General features: G+C 41.9%; 1 long non-coding RNA gene across 1 annotated transcript; it reads right to left on the bottom strand.

The window, feature by feature from the left end:
• Window positions 1-4,453: 4,453 nt before the first annotated feature.
• On the bottom strand, window positions 4,454-19,234 carry LOC139027938 (uncharacterized). Its single transcript, XR_011480077.1, has 2 exons — window positions 19,153-19,234; window positions 4,454-6,024 (listed from the first exon to the last, which is right to left on the bottom strand). It is a non-coding gene; the product is annotated as an uncharacterized lncRNA (long non-coding RNA).
• Window positions 19,235-23,923: the final 4,689 nt, after the last annotated feature.

The raw sequence follows: 23,923 nt of genomic DNA, 5'->3' as shown, positions 1-23,923 counted from the left end.
CAAGTAACAACACAGCCACACACTTATGAAACAAACACACACACCCCACCCCTCCTCCTCAAGAAAAGAGAGAAGGAGCTGATGAGAGCAAGAGATGGAGAGAACAAGAGAGCTAGAGGAATAATGGGTATTCTCTGAGGTGAACCTGAGCCTTGAGTGGAACGAGGGAGGCAAGAGAGGGGCATAGAAAAAGAAAGAGAGAGGCTCTTAGATAAATTACACCTCATTAGAGGCAGCCTAGCACCGTGCCATTATGTCAGGGGGAGTCCTTTTTCATTCCTACAAATTTGTCTGGAATTCTTCAGATTTAGCCCGGCCAGCCTCCATTATCAATTCTGGGAATCCGATTAGCTCTTTATTATTCTCCGCCTCTCGTGCCAATGTTTCCTCATGTGGCTGGAATCTTCATGGCCTTTTAGTCACCCCCACCCACCAGCCACTGGTCGCCAACACACACAAACCAAAACACATAGACCTACATACGCTAATATGATATAAGTAATGCTTTGACCAATGTCCACCACTGTGATCTAATACCTGTTTGTTATGTTATATGCTATACTGTGGAATGATGTGATATTCACCATTTTTGTTTTGTTTGTTTGAAAATAGTATTGTCAAACATTTGTGTATAGTTGTGTGTATAGTTAGTTCCTCTACGTTATAAGGATATGAATGGAGGAGATGGCTGGCGTTTTACGGGCTCTTAAGTTGTGCTATTGTGTGTGTTTTCCCATGTTATTTGTAACTTATTTTGTACATAATGTTTCTGCCACCGTCTCTTATGACCGAAAACAGCTTCTGGATATCAGGACAGCGATTACTCACCTCGTACAGGATGAAGATTTTTTATTTAAAAAGTCGGACGCAAAGGATTTACTTCAGACACCCAAACAAGGCCAACATCCCTGTCATTCGCAGGAGAAAGATACGGAGATATTGGGGACATAGGTTGGGGTGCCTTGTAAGGATCCAATGGCAAGTGGGTAATCAGCCTCTACCATCAGTCCTATTAGCCAACGTAATATCATTGGATAACAAAATAGACAAGCTACGATCACGAATATCCTACCAACGGGACATTAAAAGCGTAATATCTTATGTTTCACAGAGTCGTGGCTGAACAACGATAAAATACAGCTAGAGGGTTTTACGCTGCATCGGCAAGATAGAACAGCTGCCTCCTGTAAGAGGTCTGTGTATACTGTGTATATTGTAAGAGGTCTGTGTATATTTGTAAACAACAGCTGGTGCACTAAATCTAATATTAAGGTGGTCTTAAGGTTTTGCTCGCCTGAGTTAGAATATTTCATGATAAGCTATAGACCACACTATTTACCAAGAGAGTTTTCATCCATTTTCATAGATGTCTATTTACCACCACAAACCGAAGAAGGCACTAAGTCCGCGCTCAATGAGCTGTATAAGGCTGTAAGCAAACAGGTAAACTCTCATCCAGAGGCGGCGCTCCTAATGGCTGGGGACTTTAATGCAGGGAAACTTAAATCCGTTTTACCTCATTTCTATCAGCATGTTAAATGTGCAACCAGAGGAAAAAAACTCTAGACCACCAATACTCCACAAACAGAGATGCATCCAAAGCTTTCCCTCGCCCTCCATTTGGCAAATATGACCATAATTCTATCTTCCTGATTCCTGCTTACAAGCAAAAACCAGTGACTCGGTCAATAAAGAAGTGGTCAGATGACGCAGATGCTAAGCAACAGGACTGTTTTGCTAGCACAGACTGGAATACGTTCCGGGATTCTTCCGATGGTACACCACATCAGTCACTGGCTTCATCAATAAGTGCATCGATGAGGTCGTTCCCACAGTGACCGTACGTACATACCCCAACCAGAAGCCATGGATTACAGGCAACATCCGCACTGAGCTAAAGGCTAGAGCTGCCGCTTTCAAGGAGTGGGACTCTAACCTGGAAGCTTATAAGAAATCCCGCTATGTCCTCCCACGACCCTTCAACCAGGCAAAGCGTCAATACAGGACTAAGATTGAATCGTACTACACCTGCTCCAACACTCGTCGGATGTGGCAGGGCCTTCAAACTATTACAAACTACAAAAGGGATGCAAAGCAGCGAGCTGCCCAGTGACATGAGCCTACCAGACAAGCTAAATTACTTATATGCTCTCTGAGGCAAATAACACTGAAGCTTGCATGTGAGCATCAGCTGTTCCGGATGACTGTGTGATCACGCTCTCCGTAGCCGATTGTGAGTAAGACCTTTAAACAGGTCAACATTCACAAGGCCGCAGGACCAGACGGATTACCAGGAGGTGTACTCCGAGCATGCACTGACCAACTGGCAAGTGTCTTCACTGAAATTTTCAACATGTCCCTGACTGAGTCTGTAATACCAACATGTTTCAAACAGACCACCATAGTTACTGTGCCCAAGAACACTAAGGTAACCTGCCTAAATGACTACCGACCCGTAGCACTCAGGCATGTAGCCATGAAGTGCTTTGAAAGGCTGGTCATGGATCACATCAACACCCTTATCCCAGAAACCCTAGACCCACTCCAATTTGCATACCACCCCAACCGATCCACAGATGATGCAATCTCTATTGCACTCCACACTGCCCTCTCCCAACTGGACAAAAGGAACACATACGTGAGAATGCTATTCATTGACTACAGCTCAGCGTTCAACACCATAGTGCCCTCAAAGATCATCACTAAGCTAAAGACCATGGGACTAAACACCTCCTTCTGCAACTGGATCCTATACTTCCTGAAGGGCTGACCCCATATGGTAAGGGTAGGTAACAACACACCTGCCACACTGATCCTCAACACGGGGGCCCCTCAGGGGTGCATGCTGAGTCCCCTCCTGTACTCCCTGTTCACCCATGACTGCATGGCCAGGCACGACTCCAACACCATCATTAAGTTTGCCGACAACACAACAGTGTTAGGCCTGAACACCAACAATGATGAGACAGCCTATAGGGAGGAGGTCAGCGACCTGGCAGTGTGGTGCCAGGATAACAACCTCTCCCTCAACGTGATCAAGACAAAGGAGATGATTGTGGACTACCATTCTCATCGACGGGGTTGTAGTGGAGCAGGTTGAGAGATTCTAGTTCCTTGGTGTCCACATCACCAACAAACTAGAATGGTCCAAACACACCAAGACAGTTGTTAAGAGGGCACAACAAAGCCTATTCCCCTTCAGGAGACTGAAAAGATTTGGCATGGGTCCTCAGATCCTCAAAAAGTTCTACAGCTGCACCATCGAGAGCATCCTGACGGGTTGCATCACTGCCTGGTATGGCAACTGCTTGGCCTCCGACTGCAAGGCACTACAGAGGGTAATGCGTACAGGCCAGTACATCACTGGGGCCAAGATTCCTGCCATCCAGGACCTTTATACCAGACGGTGTCAGAGGAAGGCACTAAAAATTGTCAAAGACTCCAGCCACCCTAGTCATAGACTGTTCTCTCTGTTACCGCACGGCAAGTGGTACCGGAGCGCCAAGTCTAGGTACAAAAGGCGTCTTAACAGCTTCTTCCCCCAGGCCATAAGACTCCTGAACAGCTAATTAAAATGCTACCCAGACTATTTGCATTGTCGTCGTCCCCCACCCCCCCTTTTACGCTGCTGCTACTCTCTGGTTATTATCTATGCATAGTCACTTTAACTCTACCTACATGTACATATTACCTCAATTACCTTGACTAAGCTGTGCCCCCGCCCATTGACTCTGTACCGGTACCCCCTGTAGATAGCCTCGCTGCTGTTATTTTACTGCTGCTCTTTAACTATTTGTTATTTTTTACTTATCTATTTTTTACTTAAGACTTATTTTTCTTTATACTGCATTGTTGGTTAAGGGCTTGTAAGTCAGCATTTCACTGTACGGTCTACAACTGTTGTATTTGGCGCATGTGACAAATATAATTGGATTTGATGTTTTAATACTAAGACACAGGAGTATATATATATATTCAGCTTACCACCACACTCAATTTACTGATTTTACTGCCATAATACTCCTATTCAACCATGATAAATACCTACTCTATCATTATACTCTTACTCATCCGGGATAAATATGATTATTGATAATTTAATTTGATCATCGAGAACCAAATCCAAATTTAAATCCATAATCTTATCAATTGATTGGCAATTTGAACAAGAGGCTGACAGATTCACCCTTCTGATAGAACAGGTGGAATTGTTTCCCATTGCTAAATAATCACTCCAATTAAACAATTACAACCCGAGGCGGAATTGAGTTACAGGGACCCCGTGAATCCACTCCTTCTTTACTAATCACAAATGAACAGAGACAACCTTGACTTTTATGGTTTCATCAACCTGTTGAAATGTTAACATGAATCTTGAATGACTGCTTTAACATGGTTTGGTGTGCCATTTTTTGTTAGCTAGGGTGCTGATGATGACAAAATAACTACACAGTTTATATGAAAATTATTTTTATTAGGCTACATATACTTGTAGTTATTACAGACACAACAAATTCGTTTTTAGAACATTTTTTGAGAAAACATATCTTCAAAACTGTCATCCTCTCTAAGATATAAACAAATTAAAACATTTAAAACATACCAGATGTATCCTTCTACATCAAACATGAATTAGGATAAATCTGTAGACATCAACCCCAAATGACTGGAAACATCATCATCTTATAAACTTGGATTTTGGGTTGAATTGCCCCTTTTTATGAAATTGCATGAGTCGGAGAGTGGCTGAGGTAGAGGGATCAGTGGAGAGCTCAGCTGAGACATAGAAATAGAATGTCCAGATAGTCCCGCTATTATGGGACATTGCTTTGATTGGGAATGTCCATTCTACTAACATCTGAGGCCTGCTGGGAGTGAGTGCCATAGGGCAGACTGGGGCCACAGGGCACAGCCCCATCACTCTCCCTCCTCCCTCCCTCCTTCTCTTCCCTCAATCTCCAACCAGGCCGTGCTGCAGGGTACCGTGTAGCTGCACTGGGCCTGGGGTCAGTGAAAAGCTGGCTTGGTAGGAGATGATTGCAGCCTAATTGTGCCATTGAGGAATGTGGTACGCTGGAGTTACTATGGCCTGCATGAGGTCTGGCTGGCCACTGTGGTGGACACACTGGACAAATGCATTTTTAGGATGACAGGGATTCCCCAAGCTTCAGTGGGGTAGGGGTCTGTGGAGCAGGGGTCAATGGCTGACCAATTGGACTCCTGTTGCTTGGTGCAAGTGTAATACTTTTAAAAAGGCCTTTTGATTAGCTGGTGCCTGTTTGGAATTCTTGCTTATAGATGTGCATGAAGGGAAATAACTCTTGAACTATTGTCCAAGATGTTCTCTTGTTTTGCCTCTGTGTTTTCTCCATTATATTGCCTGAGGAGTATATGCCTTTTTGGTTAGATTAGAACTGAACTTAGTCATAACATGTTAAGATAAATAATATGTGTTACGTACTCAAGCAATTACAAACACCTGTACTGTCCGGTATGCAATCAATGAAATAAATGCACACTAACCAACCATTATTCCCTCACCCACCAACCCATGATGGCTGTCTCTTCCCTTCCCTTCTACCCTGGAGGAAGCTGGGTAATCATCAGCCTCTTTCTCCATCTCCCTCTCCCTCTATCCTTCAATCAGTTGTGTGTGAACTGTATGCGTCCCACTATATCTCCCCCCGCGGGTCCTCTCCAGCCCTCCACTCCCTGCTATTTTCACCCCCGCACACATCCGTCGCTGCACTTATCCAGCCTCAGACGGCTGGTGGCTCAATGGCTAAACGGATTAGGGAACAACAGAGCACCTTCCCCTCTCCGCTTGCTTGCCTGAATCCTCGTAGGCGGTGGCTATTGAGCAGGCCCAGGCCCTCCACTAGCCAGGCTTTATTGATGCGTCTATGGGGCTTTATGCTGCCAGCGCTCGGCCTTGCCCTCGCCTTCATCAATCATCTGGGCTCCAGGGCTGCTACCAGAGCGGAGACAGGCCTCCAATGCACTGCAGCACCCTTCCAGGAAACTCTATAGGGGAGAGAGAGAGAGCGAGATAGAGAGACAGAGAGAGACTAACTATTTGCACATCATTACAACACTGTATATATACATAATATGACATTTGAAATGTCTTTATTCTTTTGGAACTTTTGGAAGTGTAATGTTTACTGTTCATTTTTTATTGTTAATTTCACTTTTGTTTATTATCTATTCCACTTGCTTTGGCAATGTAAACATATGTTTCCCATGCCAATAAAGCCCTTAAATTGAAATTGAAATTGAGGGGGGGGGGGGGCATCAGTCTGTTGGTGTGATTCTCAGGCTGCCACTCGTTTCTGATGGGTTTGATGGTTTGACAGACGTACCATAGAGTGCATGACAATGCAGTGATTAACAAGGGTTGAGCTATTGCATTTAGTTTAATCATGATGTTGTGAATATATCTGTCATATACTGTAGGCCCCTATATATGTATTCCTGATAATAGTGATAGTAGTTATATGAATAATGATCACTTCTGTTAGAAAATAATGATTTTTGGGTTTTTAATAGATAGCATACAGTATATGGCCTCTACCTGTCAATCGTCTAAGAGTTATAGGATATTGTGCAAAGCTACATCAAGAAAGTTTATTTATGGAGAATATGTCTCATATAGGCTAAGGTCTGTCAGTGGTATCATGTTCCCCCTTTTTCATCAAGCCTCAACACTATGTCGAATTGTACTCTGCACTTAACTTTTTTAATAACGATTTTTTCCCCTTCCCTTCAGCCGTAAACTCTCACTCTCTCCTCCCTGGTGGAATAGCACAATTCGATTATAGTTATATTTTACAGCAGACGCCAGGGCGCAATAAAAGGAGGGGAGCACGGAAACGGGACTTCAGCCATCAATTAGATCTCTATTAGCAGCCAGCGAAGACCTCACCGCAGGAAATACAGAGGACGCCCTGCCTCAGCCAAGCTCTGAAATTAAACAATTCTTCAAGCCCCTCGACACGCTTGAGTCAAGACTCCAATGTTTTGGGCAATTTGTTTTGCCAGAACGATACTATGTCGTATCCACTTATGGGAAAGCGTTGACCTTGTGACCCGAGGTGGAGCTAACATATCAATATGATATACTTAGCGACAACTATAAAGGAAATAATTTGGGGATACCTTTGAAAGACGTGTCTGAGATTAATTCGTAATTGCAAAAAGAGATGTTTCTGTTTCCTTTAGCAGCACAGTAGTGATGGGAATGTCAAATCAAATGTTATTTGTCAAATACACATGGTTAGCAGATGTTAATGCGAGTGTAGCGAAATGCTTGTGCTTCTACAGTTTACATACACCTTAGCCAAATACATTTAAACTCAGTTTTTCACAATTCCTGACATTTAATCCTAGTAAGAATTCCCTGTCTTAGGTCAGTTAGGATCAACACTTTATTTTAAGAATGTGAAATGTCAGAATAATAGTAGAGAGAATGATTTATATCAGCTTTTATTTCTTTCATCACATTCCCAGTGGGTCAGAAGTGTACATACACTCAATTAGTATTTGGTAGCACTGGCATTAAATTGTTTAACTTGGGTCAAACGTTTTGGGTAGCCTTCCACAAGCTTCCCACAATAAGTTGGGTGAATTTTGGCCCATTCCTCCTGACAGAGCTGGTGTAACTGAGTCAGGTTGGTATGCCTCCTTGCTCGCACACACTTTTTCAGTTCTACCCACACATTTTCTATGGGATTGAGGTCAGGGTTTTGTGATGGCCACTCCAATACCTTGACTTTGTTGTTCTGAAGCCATTTTGCCACAACTTTGGAAGTATGCTTGGGGTCATTGTCCATTTGGAAGACCCAATGCGATCAAGCTTTAACTTCCTGACTGATGTCTTGAGATGTTGCTTCAATATATCCACATACTTTTCCTACCTCATGATGCCATCTATTTTGTGAAGTGCACCAGTCCCTCCTGCAGCAAAGCAACCCCACAACATGATGCTGCCACCCCCGTGCTTCACGGTTGGGATGGTGTTCTTCAGCTTGCAAGCCTCCCTCTTTTTCCTCCAAACATAACGATGGTCATTATGGCCAAACAGTTCTATTTTTGTTTCATCAGACCAGAGGACATTTCTCCAAAAAGTACGATCTTTCTCCCCATGTGCAGTTGCAACCCGTAGTCTGGCTTTTTAATGGCGGTTTTGGAGCAGTGGCTTCTTCCTTGCTGAGCGGCCTTTTAGGTTATGTTGATATAGGACTCGTTTTACTGTGGATATCGATACGTTTGTACCTGTTTCCTCCAGCATCTTCACATGGTCCTCTGCTGTTGTTCTGGGATTGATTTGCGCTTTTCGCACCAAAGTACGTTCATCTCTAGGAGACAGAATGCGTCTCCTTCCTGAGCGGTATGACAGCTACGTGGTCCCATGGTGTTTGTATTTGCGCACTATTGTTTGGACAGATGAACGTGGTACCTTCAGGAATTTGGAAATGGCTCCCAAGGATGAACCAGACTTGTGGAGGTCTACAATTTTCTTTCTGAGGACTTGGGTGATTTCTTTTGATTTTCCCATGATGTCAAGCAAAGAGGCACTGAGTTTGAAGGTAGGCCTTGAAATACATCCACCGGTACACCTCCAATTGACTCAAATGATGTCAATTAGCCTATCAGAAGCTTCTAAAGCCAAGACATCATTTTCTGGATTTTTCCAAGCTGTTTAAAGGCAGTCAACTTAGTGTATGAAAACTTCTGACCAACTGGAATTGTGATACATTTAATTATAAGTGAAATAATATCTACCATGTAATCTAACAATTTCACAACAGCTACCTTATACACACAAATGTAAAGGGATGGAATAAGAATATGTACATATAAATATATGGATGAGCGATGGCCGTGCGGCATAGGCAAGATGCAATAGATGGTATTAAATACAGTATAAGCTTATGAGATGAGTAATGTAGGATATGTAAACACTATTAAAGTGGCATTATTTAAAGTGAATTAGTGATACCTTTATTAAATACATTTGTTAAAGTGGCCAGTGATTTGTGTCTGTATGTTGGCAGCAGCCTCTCTATGTTAGTGGTGGCTATTTAACAGTCTGATGGCCTTGCGATAGAAGCTGTTTTTCAGTCTCTCGGTCCCAGCTTTGATGCACCTGTACTGACCTCGCCTTCTGGATGATAGTGGGGTGAACAGGCAGTGGCTCGGGTGGTTGTTGTCCTTGATTATCTTTTTGGCCTTCCAGTGACATCGGGTGCTGTAGGTGTCCTGGATGGCAGGTAGTTTGCCCCCGGTGATGCGTTGTGCAGACCGCACTACCCTCTGGAAGGCCTTGCGGTTAGGGGTGGTGCAGTTGCTGTACCAGGCGGTGATACAGCCCGACAGGATGCTCTTGATTGTTCATCTGTAAAGGTTTATGAGGGTTTTAGGTGACAAGCCAAATTTCTTCAGCCTCCTGAGGTTGAAGAGGCGCTTTTGTGCCTTCTTCACCATGCTGTCTGTGTGGGTGGACCACTTCAGTTTGTCCGTGATGTGTATGCAGAGGAACTTAAAACTTTCCAGCTTCCCCACTACTGTCCCGTCGATGTGGATTGGGGGGTGGGTGCTCGCTCTGCTGTTTCCTGAAGTCCATGATCATCTCCTTTGTTTTGTTGACGTTGAGTGAGAGGTTGTTTTCCTGACACCACACTCCAGGTGCCCTCACTTCCTCCCTGTAGGCTGTCTCGTTGTTGTTGGAAATCAGGCCCACTACTGTTGTGTAGTCTGCAAACTTGATGATTGAGTTGGAGGTGTGCATGGCCACGCAGTCTTCGGTGAACAGGGAGTACAGGAGGGGGCTGAGCACGCACCCTTGTGGGTCCCCAGGGTTGGGGATCAGCGAAGTGGAGATGTTTCTACCTTCACAACTTGGGGGCGGCCCGTCAGAAAGTCCAGGACCCAATTGCACAGGGCAGGGTTGAGACCCAGGGCCTTAAGATTAATGATGAGCTTGGAGGGTACTATGGTGTTGAATGCTGAGCTCTAGTCAATGAACAACATTCTCACATAGGTATTCCTCTTGTCCAGATGAGATAGGTTAGTGTGCAGTGTGATGGAGCTTGCATCGTCTGTGGACCTGTTGGGGTGGTATGCAAAATTAAGTCGGTCTAGGGTGGAGGTGATATGATCCTTTACTAGTCTCTCAAAGCACTTCATGATGACAGAAGTGAGTACTATGGGGCGATAGTCATTTCGTTCAGTTATCTTTTCCTTCTTTGGTACTGGAACAATGTTGGCCATCTTGAAGCATGTGGGGATAGCAGACTGGGGTAGGGAGCGATTGAATATGTCCGTAAACACAACAGCCAGCTGGTCTGCGTATACTCTGAGGACGCGGCTCTGGATGTCGTCTGGGCCAGCAGCCTTGCGAGGGTTAACACGTTTAAATGTCTTACTCACATCAGCCAATGGAGAAGGATAGGGGGGCCCACAGTCCTTGGTAGCGGGCTATGTTGGTAGTGCTGTTTTGTCCTCAAAGTGGGCGAAGAAGGTGTTTAGCTTGTCTGGAAGCATGACGTGGCTGGTTTTCTTTTTGTAGTCTGTAATTTCCTGTGGACCCTGCCACATACGTCTCGTGTCTGGGCCGTTGAATTGCGACTCCGTTTTGTTCCTAGACCAACATTTTGCTTGTTTCATTGCCTTGCGGAGGGAATAACTACACTGTTTATATTTGGCCACATTCCCCGACCTCTTTCCATGGTTGAATGCGGTGGTTCGCGCTTTCAGTTTTGTTCAAATACCGCCCTCTATCCACGGTTTCTGGTTGGGGTAGGTTTTAATAGTCAAAGATGGTACAACATCTCCAATGCACTTTCTAATAAACTCACTCACCAAGTCAGCGTATAGATCGATGTTATTGTCTGTGGCTTCCCGGAACATTTTCCAGTCCAAGTGATCAAAACAATCTTGAAGCATGGATTCCGATAGGTCAGACCAGCGTTGATTGGTTCTTGTCACGGGTACATCCTGTTTGAGTTTCTGCCTATAGAACAGTACGAGCAGGATGGAGTCATGGTCGGATTTGCCGAAGGGAGGGCGGGGGAGGGCCTTGTATGCATCGCGGAAGTTAGAGTAGCAGTGGTCCAGTGTTTTGCTCGAGCGGGTACTACAGTTAATGTGCTGGTAGAATTTAGGTAGACTTGTTCTCAAATTAGCTTTGTTAAAATCCCCAGCTACAATAAATGCAGCCTCGGGATATATGGTTTCCAGTTTACATAGAGTCCAATGAAGTTCTTTCAGGGCCGTCGAGGTATCTGTTAGGTGGTGGGGGGATATGCATTGCTGTGACTATAATCGAAGAGAATTCTCTTGAGAGATAATGCGGTCGGCATTTTATTGTAAGGAATTCTAGGTCAGGTGAACAAAAGAACTTGAGTTCCTGTATGTTGTTACTGTTACACCATGAGTCGTTAATCATGAGGCACACCCCCGCCCTTCTTCTTACCAGAGATATGTTTGTTTCTGTCGGCAAGACGCATGAAGAAACCCGGTGGCGGTACCGACTCTGACAACATATCCTGAGTGAGCGGGATTAGATCCAATGTCCAGGGTGGAGGTCTGAACAAAGGATCTGCTTAGGGAAAGTTGTATTCCTGGTCGTAATGTTGGTAAGTTGACATCGCTCTTATATCCAATAGTTCTTCCCGGCTGTATGTAATAACACTTCTGGGCCAACAATGTCAGAAATAATACATAAAAAAACAAAATACTACATAGTTTCCTAAGAAGGCGGCCATCTCTGTCGGTGCCATCTTGTCAAGTTAGTGAGTGATCTTTAAAACTTTAATACTGAAGATGTGGGAATTGATTGTTGAGGGAGAATGTTTTCTAAAAAGGAAATAAATAGGATTTGACCCACTTGATTAACCATCCCTAGCCTCCCATTAGGATCATGTAGCTTTTTTGTGTGTGGACACTTTATTCAGAACCCTCTTATGCAGGGGCGGACTGGCCATCTGGCATCTGCTCGAAATGCCAGATGAGCCGATCCATTTTTATCCCAGTGGGCCTGTCTAGCAAGGACAAAAATGGTCTGGTGTGGGTGCCTCAAGGAAAAGAATGGGCCATAATGTTAGAAATGCTAGGGCTGATTTCTGGTCCCAGTCTGCCCCTGCTCTCATGTGTTTATAGTGCATTTGTGTCAAGTGTGAATTTACTGTTCTGTGTTTATTATCTCACCACAACCAAAGTTACCTCTGAAAAAGGTTATTCTATTCTTTCTGATATTTTCTGTTATTAGACTTAGCTAAAACTCAATGTCTGATTTCACTTTGTGGGGGGCTCCATAAAAATGTGTTTGTTGTTATACCCAACAAGTCATAGGAAAGACTGCTATGGCATGTGAGTAGTCCGATTCCATTGATAAAGAGCATGAAAAGAACATGCAGCTTGGTCCAGTTGGAATATTCCTGGAATTTGGGGAAAGTTACCGGAATTTTGCAACCCTTTCCCTGTAGTTAGCAGTGGCAATCATTCACAATTTCCTGCATAGGTCAAAAAACAAAAATATCAAAATTGATGCAGCATTAGAAAGTCAATCCAAAGAGATATCAATGACGTCAAGAGATCATTATAAGAGTATGATAAGCATTGGAATAGTTCCATAGTTGAGAGAGGAGCTGTAGCACTGTATTGTGCAGCACTACTATTACCATGCCAGAAATACATCGCCATGATGTAGGCTATGGTGTTTGTGTTCTGCATGTAGATCCATTCATAAACCCCCATGACACGACTCTCCAGTCTAGTGATACGCTTGTGACAGTCTACAACAGAGACTAAATCATTATTGCAAGAGCAAGCATATAGGCATAGCCTATCTGTGCATTGTTATAAGGTGTAACATATAGTTGTCATCATCTACAGTATGTAGGCCTACCTGTAGCCTTATTTTACATATACCCACCATTTGGGCAATACAGCTATACTGGCAATAATATGCCACTCACTTTCCACTCAGGTTGATGGTGGTTATCCTTGAACATGTTCACTGTTAGACTTGTGAAATATAGAGAATTGTAAAGGAATCAATAGCCAATTCGATTTTAAACATATTCAGATTGATTTCATTCACTATTTGACCACATATAACTAAGAATAGATGCATTTTAGATTAAAATACACATACATAACATAAAACTAAATTGTCTATTTGCTTCAGTAGGCTTATAAACTTAAAGTTCAACAAAACGAATGTCCCCAATATTTAGATTTTTCTTAGTAGGCATAAAGACTTCTCTATTTGTTCAACCAAAGGATGGACATTTATCATCAAGAGGGACAGCTTCGTATTTTCTACCTAGTTCTCTCAAGCCCAGGCCCAAATTCTGCATTTTTATGGAAAACTGCAGTCATTTTGATTGATGAAATCTAAAGATATCTAAAACAATCCGAGAGATCCCCAACTGTGACGCGTCGAAGGGGTGCTCCACTGTTGTCATTGTTCCTCAGAAATAAAGGGGACCGTTGGGAGAATACACGAGAAAAAAAATCGCGATTTCTGTTCAAAAGGAAAAGAAAAGCAGCATTTCTTTACAGGCAGTGGGAAAGTTACAGAAACCCTTTTCCACTTCACTCGAAAACAATGCTAGCTTTGGTTTTCTCTTGACTCATTCAAACATATAGGCTTGCATATATATAGGAATAGGGTATAAAGAATAGATGATTTGACTGAATATGGAAGTCGTTTGTTTGCATGAATCAATGCCCTTATGTCTCCAATTGATCCAAAAATAAAAATGTTAGGTTGCATGAGCCCTAAAACCATTATTATTTTACTATCATGTGCTGCAGATTTGTGACACATGGATTTGTTTCCTTGGCATATAATACAAAATTAACAAAATAAAGTACCACAGAAATTCGTTTTTGATTTAGGCCTACTTGCTTGCTTGCTTTCCGTTCTGCCTGTCTTGTTTAGTGGGATACATAATGTCACTAGAAATGACACCTGCCTAATTTCCGTGTTCTATTATTAATACCAGGAGCGCGTGGCATCCTTATCCACCGCGGAAATATCTTACTTAATGCCGCGACACCCAAAGGGAGTTTCAATAAATCTCACTTTAACTGCGTTTTCCCTCAAAACTCCTTCAGGCGAAAGGAGGCCGTGTCAAGATTGCGTTTTTGTGCCAGTGCTTAGGACCAGCTGCTCCTAAAGACAGACAAGCTCTTGTCAATTAGCCGGTGACAAGCAGGTTCTCTGGTTGCCTGAGGCGCTCCACCAGCCAGCAGTGTACAGTCCCTGCAATTAGTATCAATTTCTGTCGGGACCTCCTTGGAGCACACAGACACAGTCCGGTCAAATGGCCAAACATTGCAGAAACAACTGGAAAGGCCACAAATTACAATGCGTAATGGGCCATGTTTGCCGCACTAGTGGGAAATGCTGGAATAGCAAGAAAAAGGCGGCGTTTTTTGAGGCTCAAATTCAAAAATGAAACTGTGTTTGTTTGGTTCCATTAGAGACAATTAAATGAATTTCAGGCCAGCACTGTCACCATACTGACATCCCATAGAACGATTGCTCACCGCGCGCCTTTGTGGCCGTTGTCACCGCAAGCAGCTGGTGGTGGCATTCCGAGCCTCTGAAGGTGCCCTTTGGCCCGTGGGGGGATGGACTTCGGACAGGGCGGTCCAGCCGTTTCAACAGCGCCGTGATAGGTGGGGTCAGAGGGGCCAAGTTTCCAACAGGACGTGCAAAGTCCTCGGCAGCGGCAGCTGAGTTCGAACAAAACCGCAAAAGCTCGCCAGGCCTGGAGAATCATTAGTACGAACGTTTGTTTAACTAATTAGCAAGCTGGGCAGTCAGAGGGAGGCTTGTAGCCGACAGGGCATTAATTTTGAGGAAGATACAGAGTTCAAAGTACAGGATGGGGACAGGGCAGCGTCGCCTGGTGTGGCACATTGAAGTTCATGAACAGTGCAAACAGCACATTCCAAAAATGGGGGCACACACATAATTTAACTGTTGAGACAAATAAGTTCAAATGACGCCAAAATAGAGTGCGAGGGAGAAAATATCCCATGTTAAATTTGGGAAAGTTTAGGGAACGGGTCGGCGGGTCACGAAAAGTCAACAAAAGAGCAGTCTTGATGACAAAAGGAATTTAATATAAAAAAATACATAAATCTTCAAATGAGGGCAGGCGCACAATGGGCACAAAGGGGGCGAGTGTTTGAGTCAACATAGATTTGTTGTTGGCGATAAAAATGGATTAGGCCAAGTTGTTAACATTTAACACAAAAAGTTGTCACTAAAGAGAATTAGTGACAACAAATAGAATTTGGGTGAAATATATAGTGGCCAGGGCGGTTGTGTTGTCGAGAAAGACAGCTTTACATTTTTACCTCGAGGCCAATTGGAGACAACCAACTGATCTGAGTGTGGCCATTTTTGAAGCGCATTTTAGTTGTTCATGCCCAAAAGTGCACTGGCTGATGGCATGCAATTCAATAAGATATATGCAAAACTTACTCACACAATTTAATTGTTTCGTCTGTTTGAGTTAATGAGCAATGATTTGTCAGGTCTTTATGAAGAATAGTGCGGTGCACTGAAATGCATAATCAACTTAGTCAATACATTATGAGAAATACAATGGTCACTTAATTTATTTAGGTAGAGATATACTTTTTTTCTGACTAGAGGATAAGTAATCTATTAAACTATGCCTCCCAAGGAGCATATTTGGGAAAAACGGTCCATAACAACTGTAAACATTATGGGGTGAATGATAAAAATCTGATTACGTTTACATGTTGCAGACAAAACGATGTCCCAATCGAGTCGCAGGCTATAACAAGTGGCGCCACTTCTGCCTCCTCTCTCCAGCCACGATGCCACACACTTAACACAGTGACGGTTACTGCTGAGAACTTCGTCTGACCTTGCGCGTTTCTCAGTGGTTGGCCACTCTCAACCTTCCTAACCCATGCAGTCGCCAACAGCCCTGAATTCCATAATTCTTAGACGAAAAGGCATTATTAGAGAAATCCTTCCTTTTTGACAATTTAATAGTGCAAACTAATCATCTGCGTGACACGGGCCATTCATCTCGTCAAAGAGAGACAAAGACGAGGCCTCTTTGCATGTTGAGTCTGGATCCTGCAGCTAAGACATGGCTCTATTTTGGGATCAAGTGCACAATAAAAGCATTGTCACTGCTTAATGGTTATGTTTGTGAAACCAAACCCAGTGTATTAAGTAGATCTTTGCTACGAATTAGAAATGTTGCCTAACCCACAGAATTCACGACTTCTAAGTTCATTTTCAATTCACAAAAATAGCTATATTGAAGTGCGTAAAAGCAAAGAAAACATGATGGAGAAAGCAGGGGGGAGATATGGAGGGAGGGTGCCAAAAAAATACTATACTTATAGCCACAAGTTATGAATTATTTTCTGAATCAATTTTGCGGTTCCAAATCATTTTCCAAACATTCTCTTGCGGGAGTAGTAACAAGACAGAGAAATTGATCCGCTGAGACCTCACCTTTTAGTGTGCCTCAATAAAATAGATATCAGTCTCGAGCGACGATTATATAATTTTTAATATATATGCAATAAATGTTCGATTTTTTTTTCCTGAAATGACGGGAAATAATAACGTCAAATTTTAAAGTCATCCATTATACACCAACGATGTGCTTGCTCTATCGCGTTGCGCTTGATTAATTCATTTTCTGATTGTGTTTGATAAAGCAATAACGATAGCGCTTTGATCTTGACATTGTGCTCTCCACTGGGTAGTTAGACCGATTCCATTTTAGGGAGAAAATACTATGCAGGCCTAGGCAGTTGTTTAAATATTATAAATTATTAATGTATTAATTCGATGTTATTACGCCATTTCTGGTAGCCTCAAATGTCACCACCAAAATAGGTTTACCGATAGGGCCCCGTTTTCTAGGCCATACCATTTGATTGGCGGGTAATCCGATCCAAATGAAGGATGAGCGTTTTAAAAGAACGTCACACTCTAGGCCACTCTACTGTTAATTTCAGTGAAAACCATCAAAACGTATTTTCGTGAACTATGGGGATTACGATACCGGCTCCCATCACGAACACAAGTGGCCCAGCAGTAGGCCTTGGTCACTGTAAAGCGAATAAATCAAATAAGCATTAAGTTGGATAATCTGCCTCCAACCATTTAATTTATACTATCGTATTCAACTAAAAGAAAGCCTATAAAATAGGGGGACGTGACTACCGACATAATAGGCTATGTCAAGCAACCCTGTGCAATACGCCCAGACAATTTGTGGTGACAGTTCTGATCCGATCAATTCTATTATGCCCACTCAGCTAAGAAACAATCACACCTCCCCAAAAGAAAAAGGCTTTATTTTATAAATAAGACATTTATTCAATGGACATTGTTTGGCTATCAAGTCATGCGTAAAGTACAAGAGATTATAATACCCAGAATTTATAGCCTGTTCAGCCGGTTTGCACCCACATCCACCTTATGTTTTCTACATGTTATTATTACGTGTTTTTGACCTTTGGTCTGCTTGACCATGCAAACACATCACATTGGCTGCCGCTACCAGAGCAGTCAATTCTTTACAAGCTGCAATCAGAAATTGTCTACAGAAAATAATGCATTTATTGAATTATTGTATATCTGTTATGTATTTTCCTATCATGCAATTTTGAAAGTCTGCTATTCTAAATAAATAACATGAATTGAATAGGCTGTTTGTTCCGTCATTAACAAATAAATAATTTAAGGTCTTTAAAATACTGTTGATAACCAGGTTACACAGTGTTTCTTTGAACTGTTTTAGTGTGAGAGAGTTCTGAAGGGACTAGATTCAACCGTGTCCCTCTTTTCCTCCTTCCGCCAAACCAATCCCTTTGACACGTCTTCTTCGCCTGCCCCAATTTTCGTTGGTTTCAGTCCATTCCACACCCTGTTTGTTTTTGTCCGATACAGCTGTGGAAAGAATACAGCCTTCCTTTTCCGATTACAACCGCATTCCTTTTGAAGGTAACCTTTGATTTCTTCCCCTTTAGCAGTCTTTTTAAAAATATTTTTTTACTATAGCCTACCCTGTCAATCGCGCATGTTTTGTTCTATTTCTCGATGCAGCTTCAACAGAAAACGTATGTCCCTCATTGATGGATTGGTTTTGAAATGGGAAAAGGTTAAGGGTGGGGAAGTGAAAGTGCGGGTTGAAAGGTTTTCCTAGCAAAGGCTTTGTTTTTGCGAAAATGCTGTTATTTTTGGTCATCGATGGTAGCGATTCGACATCAGAAAAAGTGGGTTGCTGAACAAATTGTTGCATATAGGATAGTTGTTATTGAAAATAGTCTATTGTAGTCTAAATACATAAAATAGAAATAGGAGATACTTTTAATGTTCAATATCCTAAAATGTGTTTTCTTGGGATAGAAGTACCACACAAATATTAAGCCTAACATTTCCTCCGTCCAGATTTTAGACGCGTGCGCTTTCATATTGGAACTTGATGGTGCAGACAGGTGTGTCAAAACGCTCGCGCTTTTATGGAGATTATGTATAATTTCTTCTCCTGCACATTTGCATTGGACTGAATCGAAAATAGTTTTTTTTCTTCATCTAAATTATGATCACACATTTAACGCGACATGCAATATGCTATCTTGTTTAAATAATCAGTAAACTGCACATTAAACGCAGGAATGATGCGTTTGTTCACAGAATACAAAGCCGGTTTCTAAGGTGCTAAATACTCCATAACTCCAAAATTGCAACGCATGAAAACGCTTCAGTTATATCCTATAATGACAGTGGTTTGATAATATGGTCCTTGAGGACCTGACGCAGGAGCAGTGCTCACATTGATGTTGCCATATATTGCGAGTTCGCCGAGAAGAATATATATTTTTAAATCTAGTCTTGTAAGGAAAACGATTAGGCTACATCAATTTCATAGTTCTACGTGTAGCCCATAGGTAGGCTAATGCCGTGATTCGAGCAATAAAACACACTCTCTTAGCCTCAACTGTAAAAAAAAAAATATCTAAAAATAAAGACGACTCGTGTAATTCAGGTTTAAATAACAGAAATAGCCTACAAACATGGGTTATAGGAACAACATGGTAAAAATGCACACGCTATAGCCAACTTACTGTGACGATGTCCTCCTGCATTCTCATCTCAGATCTTGTCAAAAGTGGTGTGTTTTGTCTCGACTATTTCTATGAGATTCACTTAAACAAGTGGAAATTTAGTGTCCTTTCAGCACCATTTTATACATGATGAGCCGTCAGTAATGGGATTATTAAACAAAAACGGTTTCAGGCGCTGGGGTTAACCTTTTTAATGCCTAATTAGGTTTTGCAAAGAAATAATTAGATTCAGCGTTGCTTACACTGCCTATATTTTCAAATGATATCTAAAACAATCTCATCATTAAATAACCCTCTTGTCAATAATCTTCAAACATTTATTTAGTGTCAGAGTACAGTAGATTATTTTAAAACATGTTGGGATCAAATACAGCATTATACATAGCTAAACTAATTAGCATACACACAGTGAAAGTCAACGCCACACAGTAGAGGGGCAATGGAAGGGCTGAGTGCGCCATCTAGTGAAACTACAATAAAACACAATTTCTGTTATAATTTTGTTTTCTGTATATATATGCCTAACATGGCTTCATTTACTGTAATCCAGTAACAAAGGTCATACCCCCCTTTGCCTCCAGAAAAACCTGAATTAATCGGGACATGGATTCTAAAAGTCGGAAACGCTGGTCCATGCTGAGGCGATGGCATCACGCAGTTGCACTACCGCCACCAGGCAGGATGGGTCCATGGACTCGTGCTGCTTATGCCAAATCCTGACTCTGCAACAGCAACCGGGATTCGTTGGGTCAGGCAATGTTTTTTCACTCCTTATTTGTCCAGTGTTGGTGATTGCATTCCCACTGGAGCCGCTTCCTCTGGTTTTTAGCTGATAGGAGTGGAACCCGGTGTGGTCGCTGCAATAGCCCATCCATGACAAGGATAGGGGAGTTGTGCGTTCCGAGATGCCGTCTGCACACCACTGTTGTACCATGATTATTGCCATTCTCCTTCGACCTCTCATCATTGAGCCATTTTCGCCCACAGGACTGCCAAGCACCATTCTCGGGAAACCCCTAGACACTGTCATGCATGAAAAGCCTAGGAGGACGGCCGTTTCTGAGATACTGGATGCGGCGTGCCTGGCACCGACGATCCCACCACTCTCAGTCACTTAGGTCACTTTTTCCCCCCATTCTAACGTTCAATCAAACAGTAACTGAATGCCTCGATGCCTGTCTGCCTGCTTTATATAGCGAGCCACGGCCACGTGACTCATTGTCTGTAGGAGCAATCCATTTTCGTAAACGGGCCGGTGAGTGTACAACAAGCTGATCCAAAGCATGCAGCAAAGGGTGCAGTGCTGTCCATGGTGCTGAAACCAATCTCCAGCTATTGACTGGGCCACAGTTGCTTGATGATTGTTTTCAACATGGACTCTGATGCTTTCCAAGTGCTTCTTGCGTCTAAAACCCATTCAGATTCTCATTATCACAAATATCCACTTATAGTACATATTCAATATCTGTCTTTTCATCCAGCTTACTCTCTCTTGATGTCACAGACCTCAAATCCAATCAAATTTTATTTGTCACACGCGCCGAATACAACAGGTGTAGTAGACCTTATGTGAAATGCTCACTTACAAGCCCGTAACCAACAATGCAGTTAAGAAAAATATTTACTAAATAAACTAAAGTAAAAAGTAAAAGAGCAACAAAAAAATAACAATAACGAGGCTATATACAGTGTTCCGGTACCGAGTCAATGTACGGGTTAGTCGAGGTAATTTAGGTAATATGTACATGTAGGTAGGGGTAAAGTCACTATGCATCTCTTTCCAGCTCTTGTTTGCTTTCACAACAGATTTCAAACTCCTCCATTCCCCACATAGGCTTAACCCAGCTGTCTACATATTTCAATTTCAATTTCAAATTGCTTCATTGGTATGACGTAAGATGTAGGCGCACATATTGCCAACTTGCACTTTGGAATTGGAAAATATTAACATCATAAAAAATTCTGATTGTCAACAGAACAATCAGTAATAACAATAATCAAGGGTGGGGGGAATGGGGTTGTAGTAGAAATTACAAAATCAGTAAATAAAATACTGTCTCTTTCCCTGTTTCCCTCTCTCTCTCTCTTTCCATCTCTGTCAATTAAATTCAATGGCATGGGAAACATATGATTACATTGCCAAAGCAAGTGAAATAGATAAACAAAAGTGAAATAAACAATAAAAAGTGAACAGTAAATATTACTCAAAAGTATCCAAATAAATTATTATGTCTATATACCATGTTGTAACTATGTGCAAATAGTTAAAGTACTAAAGGGAAAATAAATAAACATAAATATGGGTTGTATTTACAATGGTGTTGTCACACCCTGATCTGTTTCACCCGTCTTGTGATTGTCTCCACCCCCTCCAGGTGTCGCTTATTATCCCTGTGTTTCCTGTCTCTCTGTGCCAGTTCGTCTTGTATGTTTTTCAAGTCAACCAGCATTTTTCCCATACTCCTGTTTCTATTCTCTTTCGCTAGTCCTCCCGGTTTTGACCCTTGCCTGTTTTCTGGACTCCGTACCCGCCTGACCATTCTGCCTGCCCTGACCTCGAGCCTGCCTGCCACTCTGTACCTCCTGGACTCTGAACTGGTTTTGACCTTTTGCCTGTCCACAGCCATTCTCTTGCCCACCCCCTTTGGATTGTTTAATAAATATCAAGACTCAAACCATCTGCCTCCCTTGTCTGCATCTGGGTCTCACCTTGTGCCCTTACAGGTGTTTGTTCATCACTGGTTGCCCTTTTCTTATGGCAACAGGTTACAAATATTGCTGCTGTGTTTGTACACTGTAGTATTTCACCCAATAGATATGGGAGTTTATCAAAATTGGATTTGTTTTCAAATTCTTTGTGGGTCTGTGTAATCTGAGGGAAATTATGAGTCTCTAATATGGTCATACATTTGGCAGGAGGTTAGGAAGTGCAGCTCAGTTTCCACCTCATTTTGTGGGCACACTGCCTACAGCGACCTTTCTCAATAGCAAGGCTATGCTCAATGAGTCTGTACATAGTCAAAACTTTCCTTAATTTTGGGTCAGTCACAGTGGTCAGGTATTCTGCCACTCTGTACTCTGTTTAGGGCCAAATAGCATTCTAGTTTGCTCAGTTTTTTTGTTAATTCTTTCCAATGTGTCAAATAATTATATTTTCTCATGATTTGGTTAGTGTGTTAATTGTGTTGCTGTATGTGGTTCTGTGGGGTCTGTTTGTGTACAGAGCCCCAGGACCAGCTTGCTTAGGGGACTCTTCTCCAGGTTCATCTCTCTGTAGGTGATGGCTTTGTTATGGAAGGTTTGTGAATCGCTTCCTTTTAGGTGGTTGTAGAATTTAACGTCTTTTCTGGATTTTGATAATTAGCAGGTATCGGCCTAATTCTGCTCTGCATGGATTATTTGGTATTTTATGTTGTACAATGAGTATATTTTTGCAGAATTCTGTATGCAGTCTCAATTTGGTGTTTGTCCCATTTTGTGAATTATTGGTTGGTAAGCGGACCCCGGACCTCACAACCATAAAGGGCAATAGGTGCTATAACTGATTTAAGTATTTTTTGCCAGATCCTAATCGGTATGTCAAATTTGATGTACCTTTTGATGGCATAGAAGAGCTTTCTTGCCCTGACTCTCAGATCGTTCACAGCTTTGTGGAAGTTATCTGTCTGTCTGTCTCTCTCTCTGTGTGTGTGCGTTCATCTGTAGCACATGGGGATGCGTGAAACTTACTCCTCAGCCAGAAGTGTTGCCAAATTGTAAACTTTTCGGTGGCGCCGACTGGATGGACGCTTCGGGAGGGCGGTCATGTGCTATCAAGACAGAGGGCCGAGATTGAGCCTCGGTACAGGCCGACTCAGGAGGAAGTGATACTCCCAAAGCAAGCACGGTGACGTCCTTTACACTTAATAATATGGCAACTATTGTCTAAAAATAATAACAATTAAATAATAATAATATGGCAACTACTGTCTAATAATAATAACAATGAAATAATAATAATATGGCAACTACTGTCTAAAAATAATAATACATTAAATAATAATATGGCAACTACTGTCTAATAATAATAATAATGAAATAAAAATATGGCAACTACTGTCTAATAATAATAACAATGAAATAATAATAAGCCACCTATTGTCTAAAAATAATAGCAATGAAATATTATTATATGGCAACTACTGTCTAATAATAATATTAATAACAATGAAATAATAATAATTACAATTCCATTAACAGCATAAAGAAGTGGTGGTACTACTAATAGGCCTACAAACTAATAAAAACTACTGCTACAACTACTAATACAACTAAGTACATATAATATATACATACATACTCACAGATATCTTCACATGGTGATGTTTTTTATTAGTTTAAAACAGACAGTTCGTTCTTAACATTTGAAAAAGGGCTTTATTAAATTCACTGTGTGATTTTAATGCCCCGATTTCTACAGGTAAATTATTCCAGTCAGTTGGGGATTTGTATGTGAAAGATCTTACTCCAACCTCATGATGTACCCTTGGAATTTGTAATTGCTGCTGTTGTCGAAAGGAGTAGTGTGAGTCTTGTAAAGTTAGGTGTTCCTTAATATATACAGGGAAATGTAAGTTGATACATTTGAAAATACATTGGTACCAATGCTGTTGTCTTCTGTTTGGGAGTGACGGCCAATTTAGTGATTCAAATATTGTGCAATGATGTGTCTTATAATGGCATCCAAGAATACATCTGCAAAGATTGTTATAAATTACATCTAATTCAAGCT

The sequence above is a fragment of the Salvelinus sp. IW2-2015 genome, linkage group LG6.2 (assembly GCF_002910315.2).
Source record: "Salvelinus sp. IW2-2015 linkage group LG6.2, ASM291031v2, whole genome shotgun sequence".
NCBI classification, from domain to species: domain Eukaryota; kingdom Metazoa; phylum Chordata; class Actinopteri; order Salmoniformes; family Salmonidae; genus Salvelinus; species Salvelinus sp. IW2-2015.
The sequence above is the reverse complement of the archived record's forward strand: the minus strand, read 5'-3'. Positions and strand labels throughout refer to the sequence as shown.